Source organism: Protopterus annectens, chromosome 14.part0 (assembly GCF_019279795.1).
Source record: "Protopterus annectens isolate FY-2018-M chromosome 14.part0, PAN1.0, whole genome shotgun sequence".
Taxonomy (NCBI): domain Eukaryota; kingdom Metazoa; phylum Chordata; order Ceratodontiformes; family Protopteridae; genus Protopterus; species Protopterus annectens.
Genome location: NC_056748.1, coordinates 901809482 through 901819633, shown reverse-complemented (window position 1 = coordinate 901819633; position 10152 = coordinate 901809482). Strand labels below are relative to the sequence as shown.

General features: G+C 38.7%; 1 protein-coding gene across 1 annotated transcript in view; it reads left to right on the top strand.

Moving 5' to 3' along the window:
- Positions 1 to 568: 568 nt before the first annotated feature.
- The window catches only part of KIF11 (kinesin family member 11), a 1847788-nt gene continuing 1838204 nt past the window's right edge, over positions 569 to 10152 (top strand). The window contains exon 1 of the mRNA XM_044055639.1: positions 569 to 791. The gene's annotated coding sequence lies outside the window, so the exon portion shown is untranslated. The remainder of the gene's footprint in view (positions 792 to 10152) is intronic.

The window sequence follows — 10152 nt, the reverse complement described above, 5'->3', positions numbered from 1 at the left end:
AAGCTAGTGTGTATACATACAGACTTCCCAGAGACAGTTCACGATTAACAATGTGGAAGCCGTACCTCTTAGCGCAAGAAATTTGGGCAAAGCCTAATGGGGGAACAAAGGCCCAAAAATTAGGACACACTTTAAATGCTGCTCTTAGAAACTTAGAAAATTGCTAGAATAGTGTGATTTATGTTAGCATGCATTGTCTGAAGGATGTGAAATCTGAAATTTAAATGCATGCTATTATTTAGTGGCTTTAATCTTTAGAGCATCCCAGCGATATTTTTAAACAGTTTTTAGACGGATAGACCAAAATATGAGGCAAAAATCTGGACAGTTGACAGGTACAGTGGGATCCCGATTATTTATTTATTTTTTGACAACTGAAAAACACTTCATTTTTGAAGCATTACTGGACTGCAAAACTTTAATGCCGTAGATTCAGACATCATAAAAATGTACCCATAAAACCATGACCATGTAATATGTACAATATAATGTTTAATAAGCAATCTTCTTACTTCCCATATTCATTTATTTAAAATAGGAACGCCCCCATAATGTCCCATGGTGCCTTTCACGACGTTTTGTATCTCACGACCAATTAGTAGGAATAGTAGTAAGCAGTCTTTTTGTGCCGATTGGCTTAAGATAGAGTAAGCGCGGTTTTCAAAGTTGTAACTGCAGTTACAGCAATAAATTTGTATTAAGAGATTGACGTGTTTGGAAAAAGTGAAGTTAAAGCAAAATCTCAGTTGGATTTTACTGTGGGTTACTTTCTCGTATTTTGTGTTAAGTTGGTAAGTATACGTTGTAGTTTGTTATAGCTATTTCTTTATTTTAGTGGGGAAAGTAGTGTGTTTTTGGTTATCTTGGTCCAATCAAGGGAGGAAACTGATGTGGCAGAAAAATAAGATATCGTTTTTTTTTGTTAATGAGGCAAAAAAACAAATGCGCGTGTTAGGGCTGTTGACATAGGACTATGCTTAGAATTCGGCTATTTAGAATTTTTAGTTGCATTTTTGGATGTTGGAAGTAAATGGTTTTATGGGGAGAGAGAGAGCACAAACTTTTTGTGAGCGTTGCTGTCTTACTTGTAATTCTCAACCTGTTTGCGTATTGATGACTATTAATGAAGCCCAAGTGTCCTCATTTGGATTAGGTCTGGGGGCGCATGCCTCATTACTGTCAGTTCCTCCAAAGAGTTTGGGCCGTGAAGGTATGTAGAATTAAGATTTGCTTCGGTAATGGAAGGCTGTCAGTCCTAGATTCTTCTTTGTACCGTTATTGTTGTGTGTTAGAATGCGTTTATAATATTTTTTTTGCTTTATTCTAGACAAGTTATGTGGGAGGCTAATAAGTGGACACGACAAATGGTGTTTGCTTGAAAGTTGGGGGCTGATTGGTGCTGCTTTTGACAGGTATTTAAACTAGTGGCACTCCTGTTTATTATTTTTTGTGATGGGGTGGGGGTCGTCTTTTGGAGAAGCGTAAGATCTTTGTTCATGTAAATGGACATTACGTAAAAATGAAATGTTTATTTTGAACGTTGATAAAACCGCTATGGCTTCCTGAAGAGTTGCTTTAGGTTATTTAAAGAGCATTTAAAGTTATGGTAGTTGGAGCACTCCTGGGATTGTTGAGCTTTATTTGCCTCATCTTTCTTTGTGCAGTTGCAAAAGATTACAACAAAATCTGCTGTTGTAGCTGTTTTACTTGAGGGAAATGTAGGTGCGTAAACTCTTATGAAATGTGTATTCTTTTGCCAGTGGTTTCCCACCATTACGTAAACTGCTAACTGGATCAGTGAAGTGGTCATGTGGCTCTCATTCATGTTTAACACTAGTCACAGTAAAAAGTATGATTGTACAGAGCATCAGAATATGCATAATTAAGGATTGTTTTGTAATGGAAGATTATTCCGTGGGTCTTGTCTGTCCTTCCAGTATGCTTTGTTTTACGTATTCTTTGTCTTACGTAGGCTCAAGTCCTGTAGTTTTGTGAAATTCATTTGTTACTGAATGCATAAGAGATCAGGGAAGTTGGGCCCTTAACAGCATGGAATGTTGGCCAAAATCAGACTTAATATTTTACTTAATTTTGGTTAAGTAAGAGGTACCACACTTATTTTTGTTTTTATTTTTTTTTACATTTGTTAACCGGGAAATTCCGACTGGACCAGGTCCATTTTCAGTGGAGGCCCGTGAAGAAAATCTCCAACATCAAGTTATGCAAATAAAATACATCCAGCATAATACACAGAACAGGCTACATCATGTATGCTGAGCATAGTAATTTAACAAGAAATTAATAAAAAAAACACTCCAGGTAAAAGACATAGAACATGGGTAAAAAGACAATGTCAGTTATACATTGGTAAGAAGTATTTCAAGTAAGATTCTACAGTTAAAAGTACCCTTTCAGATGACCAAGCCTACAGGGGTCAGAGCTTCAGCATTTGATCAGAGAGGAATTTGGGGAGTTCATAGTAGTATGGGTAGGGTTATGTGATGCAAGGGCATAACCAGGTACTAAGAAGGTGCAATTTTAGGGAGTTTTTGAATATGGATGTGGAGGGGGTAGTGGACACGTATATGGATGTGGAGGGGGCAGTGGACATGTATAGGGGAAAAGAGTTCCAATTTCTGGCAACGGTGTGGGAGTAGATCTCTTTCTCTGCATTATTGTTAGCCTTGGTGATGGAGAGGTTTTTCACTGTATCTTGGGTACCGGTTTGCAGTATAGATAGTAAGTAGGTTGGATAATGAGGGTTTTTTTCAGGTTACTTGAGAATATTGTAGGTTGTGCTCAGCTGGTGATAGTTAAGTAGCTGTGGTAGCTCAAGCCATTTTAGTTCTTTTAGTGCAGCACAATGATGGGTTCTATAGGTTGAGTTAGTAGCAAACTTGGTTATTTTATTGTAGCATGATTCTAGTTTGTCTAGGTCACATTGTCTGAGTTGGGTAAAGACTGGTGCTGCGTATAATAGGGTTGAGAGGAGGTGGCTTTGTGCAAGAGTGACTTTCTTGCTTTTTGTGAGAGGACTTGTGCCTGTATAGGGAGCCTATTTTTTGTGTACTAGTTTTATGATATGTGAGATGTGAACATCAAAGTGGAGATTATTGTCCATTTCAATGCCCAGAAGTTTGGTGTGGTTAGAAGGGGAGATGGTGGTGCCATCCTTGGATGTTATGGTAAAGGAAGAGTTTTTTTTTTTTATCTATTGGGGGTAAATAGTAGCAGTTTTGTCTTTTTGGGATTTTAGAATGTTGGATACCAGGTATCCATTTTTCTACTGAGATAAAGGTATCTTGAGTGAGTGTATGTGGGGTGGTGGGAGATGAGGCAGATCAGGGTTGAATCATCCGCATATTGAGTGTGGCATGTTGTGTAGAGCATTTGAGGTTATTTGTGAAAATAGAGAATAGTGGGTCCAGTATAGAGCCCTGTGGGACTCCTATGGTGGTTGGAAGTTGTGTAGACAGTTCCTTTCCACTGGACTGATGGTTGCCTGTCAGACAAGTAGCTTCCGAACCAGGCTATAGTAGAGGAGGTGAAGGATAATGATGTTAGTGAGTCTAGTAGAATGGAGTGTGAGACCATATCAAATGCTTTTGAGAGGTCTAGGAAAATGGCTGATACATATGTTATTATTCCTGTGAAGGTTTATATAATTAGTGAAGGATAGAAGGGCTGTGGTAGTGCTGTGATGTGGACTGAAACAGTGTTGTGTGGTAGTAGATTGTGTATGTTAAGAAATGTCATCACTTGCAAGTGGATGCATTTCTCAAGACTTTTGGATAAGGGGCAAAGGATGGCAATAGGTCGGTAGTTGGAGAATTTATAAGAATTACCTCCTTTATGGAGAGTAATGATGAGATACTTTCCAGAGTTTGGGTATGTAGGATTCTAGTATGGAGTGGTTGATAAGGATGGAGACAGGATATGATAGGGAGTCACTAGCCATGTTTAGGTATGCAGCAGGTATGTTATCAGCTGCTAGTGTGGTTGGCTTTAGTTGTAGGAGGAGATGGTGGGCACTGGTGATGGGCTGAAGAGGGGGTGGTGTGGGATGTGTTAGGTTGTGATTGAGTTGGACTGCTTTTGGTTATTTGGACAGGGCTAAGATGGATTTAGTAAAATGGTTAAATTGAGAAGCTGTCTAGGATATTGTTAGTAGACATGGGTGCTGGGGTTGTGGTTTTGCTTGGATTTAGTAGGGAGTTAATGACATGCCAGAATTTTTGTGGACTATTTGAATATTTCCTTTGGGCGCTAAAAAATAGTTTTTTTTTGTTTTATTTTGGATTCCGCCTTGGCCTTGTTTCTAAGCTGTTGATAGTATTGTCTGGAGCTAGGGGTTTTGTCAGTTTTCCAGATTTTCCAGGCTTTATCTCTAGCTTTTAGTAAGGCTCTGGTGTCCCTGTTTAGCCAGGGTGCATAGTTGGCTTTAACTCTGATCTTTCTGCTGGGAGCTAGACTGTTAAGGATATTAGAGAAGGTAGTATTGAAGTAGTCTAATGCCTGGTCTAACACTAGTGTCCGTAGTGGTTCCCAGTTGCAGTGGCTTAGGACAGTATTTGGGTATCGTGGGGTAAGGTTACGGTCATCTCGTACAAATTTGTAGACTACTGGTTTGGGGTGATTGGAGTGTTTCTGCAGTAGGAAGGTGGGGAGATGATCACTTAAGTCATCTTGGAGACAGCGTACTGTATAGTTATGTTTGGGATGGTTGGTTAGTGTCCAGTCCAGTATAGATTCTTAGTTTTCTCATCTATTCTAGTTGGCTCTTTAATTAGTTGAGAGAACCCATATAGATTGATATGAGTAGAGGGGTTGCTGGCGTTGCATGCTGCCCAGTCAGTGTTACGGACTCCTAGTAGGAATATTTCCTGAGGTAGATTGTCCTTTGTCCAGTGTAGGGTGTATTCTATTATGAGCGAGTTGTTGCCTGGAGGTATGTAGCAGCATATTATATTGATCTTGGTGTTTCTTATGGATAGGACAGAAAATAGGACTTCAGCATTTTGAAAAGTGGGTGGTGTGCAGGAGCTGGAGGTTAAGGGTGTTTTTAAAGAGTGGCTACTCCTCCTCCTTTCCTCTTTGTTCTATCAAATCTAAGTGTATTATACCCTGGGGGAAGATAAGTCTTCATCTTGGATACTGGGTTTAAGCCAGGTTTCTGTAATGGCGAGTATATCAGGGTTGTAGTGGGCTATGAATGCATGTAGGTCTGTTAGCTTGTTGGTAGTAACTTGTGTTGAGATAAAGGATTAACAGGTCAGATGTTTGTCTAGCTGAGAGGGGACCTGGATTTGGGTGAATTGTCACCAGAGGTTAGAGTTTGTAGGAGTGTCAGTATGTGTTTTTTAATATTAATTGTTTGAGCTTGGTCTGAGAGTTTTTCTTAGTGTGGTGAGATGGTGTATTTTTTGTTAGTAATATGTAGTTGTAAGATTTATGATTGTAGGGCGGATGTAGAAGTTTGAGAGGGTGGGCTACTGTGGTTAGTGTGATGGTAGTTGTGCAGCGGTAGGTCTGATTGTAAGGAAGCTAGGAAGGTTGGCGATTAGTAGAGCTAGTGATGGGGATGTGATTGTGGGTAACATGGTACTATGAGTGAGAAGTACAACTAGGATTCCTGGTTGGTTGTGTATGAGGGTAGAGTTGTATTGTCTGGAAATGTGTTGGGAGTGGGATCAGTGTGGAATGTAATTGGATTGGGGGGAGGTAGGATGGGTGGGTTGGGCTAGTTGGGAATTAGGGGTTGGACTACTGGTCAGGTGCTTGGGGGTTAGAATAAAAGTAGAAGTAGTTGGGGGTGGAAATAGGGGGCAGGGAGGAAAGCGGAGCAAGCCTGAGTGCAGTGGGCTAACACTGACTGTTTCTTTAGGCTTTAAGTATGTAGTGTTAGCTTAAATTGTAATATGTTTAAAACTGAAATTTTAATGGTAATTATAACTGAATGTTTGCACTAAGTTATAGACTGTTATGGGCACAGAGTATAATTTTCTGACCTTCTTAAAAGGATATAGAATTAAAGTTTGGGTCTGTTACAGATGAAACGGGAGAGGAAATTAAATGCTATTTTATAGATTTGAGTATTTCTCTAAAGAAAATTGACTTTAGTTGGGGGGGGGGGGGCACTAACTGGAGAGCAATATACAGTTTATTCCTGGTGATGTACTCATCAGTACGGAGGTTTGACTAAGGAACTATACAGCAGAAATATACTAATACACTCTCTAACATTTGTTTAAGTTAATGCAGGTAAGGTGTATTACTGTCTAGACACTTGTAAGTTAAGCACCTACATTAGTATTTAGTCTCTGTAGTTGCAGGACAAGTGTCTGTGGGTACCCAGTGCTCGAAAAAATTTAAATTTCCACTGCTTGATATGGGGGGCAGAGACCTGCTTGACCTGAAGGATGGTTTGGATTAATTGGTATTTAGTCTCTCATTAGTAATTGTTAAAGTACATAAGGGTTACATTATGACTGCTAGTAAGTAGGGCAGGACCAGCTTGAATGTCTCACTGATGGGGGAAAGGATGTGAATATAGCATGTATCCAAATAACACTTTGTTTTCACTTCCTTGTCTGATTTTTTTAAAAAAAAAAACGTGTGAACTACTAATGTTAAGTTTGTTTTACTTGGATTGCTTGGGTGAACTACTAATGTTAAGTTTGTTTTACTTGGATTGCTTGGCTGTGTACTTAAAGGATTTACGACTGGAAACTGCCTCCCCTGCTTGGGTTACTTTTGAATATTTGGCTGTTATGTACAATATTTTAATGGTGATACTGTACTTGGCCTCACCAGATGTGCAGTAGCAAGCCCTGCCCAAAACCCACCCCCGTTATGTCATTCATGAATATGCATTCCCTCCGAATGTACAACAAAATGTAAAAAGTAAGGACTCCCTTTGTGAAAGTATTTTCAAGTACAATATTGCCAAAAAATGATTACATCTGAGCTTATTCTGAATATAGTTATTTTATCAGCACACTGTGCTCCACGTTGTGACCCCCGAGGAGGAAGCTTTAGGTAAAGACTATGGTGCTTTCTACGCTCTTTTATGGCCACTTTTTTTTTATTACTGGTTATTTCTGCTTCCACACAGATTCATACCTACTTTTTTTTTTTTTTTCTTTTGAGACAGGAATATATGTATATGTAATAGATAAGACTTTTGAAAATGTAGCATGAAGTCTCGCTTATTTATAAAAGCGATTAATACAGCTATACTTGTAAAAGCCATTGAGTATTGATGTTTTATGCAACTTCCTGAATTAGTTCAGTTTGATTCAGCACGCAGTGAAACGATTGTTTTGAGAGTGACCCTCACAGGCCAGTTTTGTAATTTACAGACTATTGCACAGCCCGGGTCTACCGCATCTGTCACTCAATTTGTGACACGCCCACTTCTGCGCAAAACGAACTGGTGGGCCCTTTAGTACAATATCACCGTTTTAATTGTATATATTTATCTTTTATACTTAAGGCGAGTTCACTATTTCTAGTACCATTGTCTGATCTGATTAATATACAGTGATTAACTAGATATATATGGGTTGAGAATCTTTCCAAACAAGTTGTTTTTTTTTTTTTTACATTGTTTTGCTTTTGGACCCACTACATATGTATTTTCGCAACCACATTTCCAGCCTGTGATAGTTCGTAATGGTATGGTGAAAATATTTTGAAAAAGTGGAAGCTTATTTTGTTTTCTTTCATAATTTACTTGTTGTAGTGTACTTTGTTTTCTTTGTAATATTGTGAAGTTAGTAGTGTGAGTATTTGAATGCTGGCAGCATATTCTCTTGTATTCACTTATTGAACAGCAGACTGAAAGTTTGGACTGTTTTTTATAGCTTCCTATCGTACTTGATCAGGCAAGTTTAGTCAGTTGCATTTTGGAATTGATTAAACATTTATGTTTTGAGAAGTTGCTACTGACAAGTTTGTCTGCATGTGCTCTATTACCTTCATTACACACTCATTGTTGGTAATGACAGTGGTCCTGTTATGTGTGTTAATGCTTCTGTACAGGATGGCCATGAGGTTTGTGGGGAAATGTGAGTAAGCAGTACCGGCTGTTAAATGCACTGGTTTTATTTCGCTGAATTGTTGACCAGATTTCTGTTGAGATCCTTCTGTAAGGTAACGGTGTATTTTTAGTACTAGCTGTTAAATGCACTAGTTTTGTTATTTCGCCAAATTGTGGACCTGATTTCTGTTAAGATCCTTCTGTAAGGTAACTGTGTTTTTTTTTTTTATTTATCTTCAGGTTGTTTTTAACAATCCTCATTTTATTTCGGAGGAATAGCGTGGGTTCATCCACAGCTTATGTTCTGCGTTTATTCACTTAACACCTTTGCCAGTGATTCTATACCACTGCTTATGTACTCGGCACTACTACTCTATTCTAAAAGTGCTTTTGTTTAAATCATAATTTGCATTGCAAGTAAACCAACCTTTCATTTTCTTTCAGATAGTTGGCTTTCCAAAAAAGTTATAAATACGTGTTTCAGTTCTATTTCTTGTCAGAGTAAATGTCAGGGTACTTGTCTATTATTGCATTCAGATTCTCGAACAGGAGAAACTGCTTAACAGCTTGTAAAAGAGCTGTTTCTTGAAATGTGGTTGCAATAATACGCAAGTACCCTTTGGGGATACCATGGCGATTACTTGTTTGTTTTTTCCATAAGTAACATTGCAGGCATATGTACTTCACTTGCTTCTTCAAGGCTGTTCCCTGACTGAGACAATTGCTAAAAATTAATATTTGTGTCATCTATATGCACCCATCTTCAACTTTCTGTTAACCATTTGCTGTCATATTGGTATTTTTAGTGGAGTGTTCATATTTATATAAAAAATGTGGTGTTTCATTTACTGCTATAACAAGCTATGCAGGGTATCTTCATTTTTAATGCTCATCACTCTAGGAAAAAGTCTGGCATTATCCTGGTTTGCAAATTTCCCCTTGATTCCCCGTAACAGGGTTACTAGCTGCTTTTTTTTCCTTTCAAGCTAAATTTAGTAAAAGTAAATTAGTGAGATGAAGTGTGCGAGTGGAGGTGAGATGCACATCCTTGCTATCTGGGTTCATGTAGACCCTATTTAACTGGTTTTCAGTATGCCTGTTTGGTATTTTTTGCTAAGGTGATGCCCTTTTTCTGCGGATGCTTCAGAGCACTGTTAAGTCATGCATGGCTGGAGGAATTTGCACATGCTTTCCCCTCTTCTAAGTTGAGATGTAATGCAAGTACCAAATGTATTTCCCTAAGTGGGTCATAACTACAAACTGCAGTTTCCTTTAATGCCATCTTTCTAAGGTAGCTGCTTAATCCTTTGTGGGTTAGAGTACCTATATCCTGTTTTAGTCTGTATATAAGTAGGTATAGTTTTGGTGTCACTGTGGCTCTATGCGTGCTGTGATGGCAGTGACTTGTAACATAAACACTGCTGTGGGTTATGTGGTTCAGTCATTTAACTTAACTGTTTCCACATCGCAATACAACAATGTAGGAGTCAAAGATATGAAGCAATGGTGATTCCAGCCCTAGTTAACAAATTATGATAACTTGGGGCTGAGTACACACCCTCGCTCACTGCTTCCTTAAGATGTTACAAAGTATGACAATAGCTGGTTTTATTAATTAATGAAACTGAGGATTCTAGGTGGGAATGTTTACGGATAAAACTGGATCTGAAGGAAGTATGTGAGGGATGTTTTACTATGATACGGAATGCATAATGAGATACTAATGAATAAATAAATGGCTGTAGAGTTGGTGCTTAGAACAGGCTCACTGTGTAGGTTCGTGATGGATAAGGAGATTGGAACAGAGTAGTTTGGGCTGTGATTTATTGATTGCATGGAGGGGGGTAGCTGCAAGCTTTCTGAGCTCCGTGAAGGAAGGAAACTGCATGAGTGCTTGTATAGGCAAATGACTGTCTTGGGCAAATGGTATGTGAACGGAGAACAGTAAAGAAATGAGAGGTAATGGAGCTGGAGAAAAAAAAACCTTATGGGAAGTCATTCACTTAAGGGGCAAATAGAAAGCTATTACTTATGCGGAGTTGAACAAATTAAAACATGCTCTTCCTTGCATGTAAAATACTTTGTCTTGGGAGCATACCTCTCAACTGTAC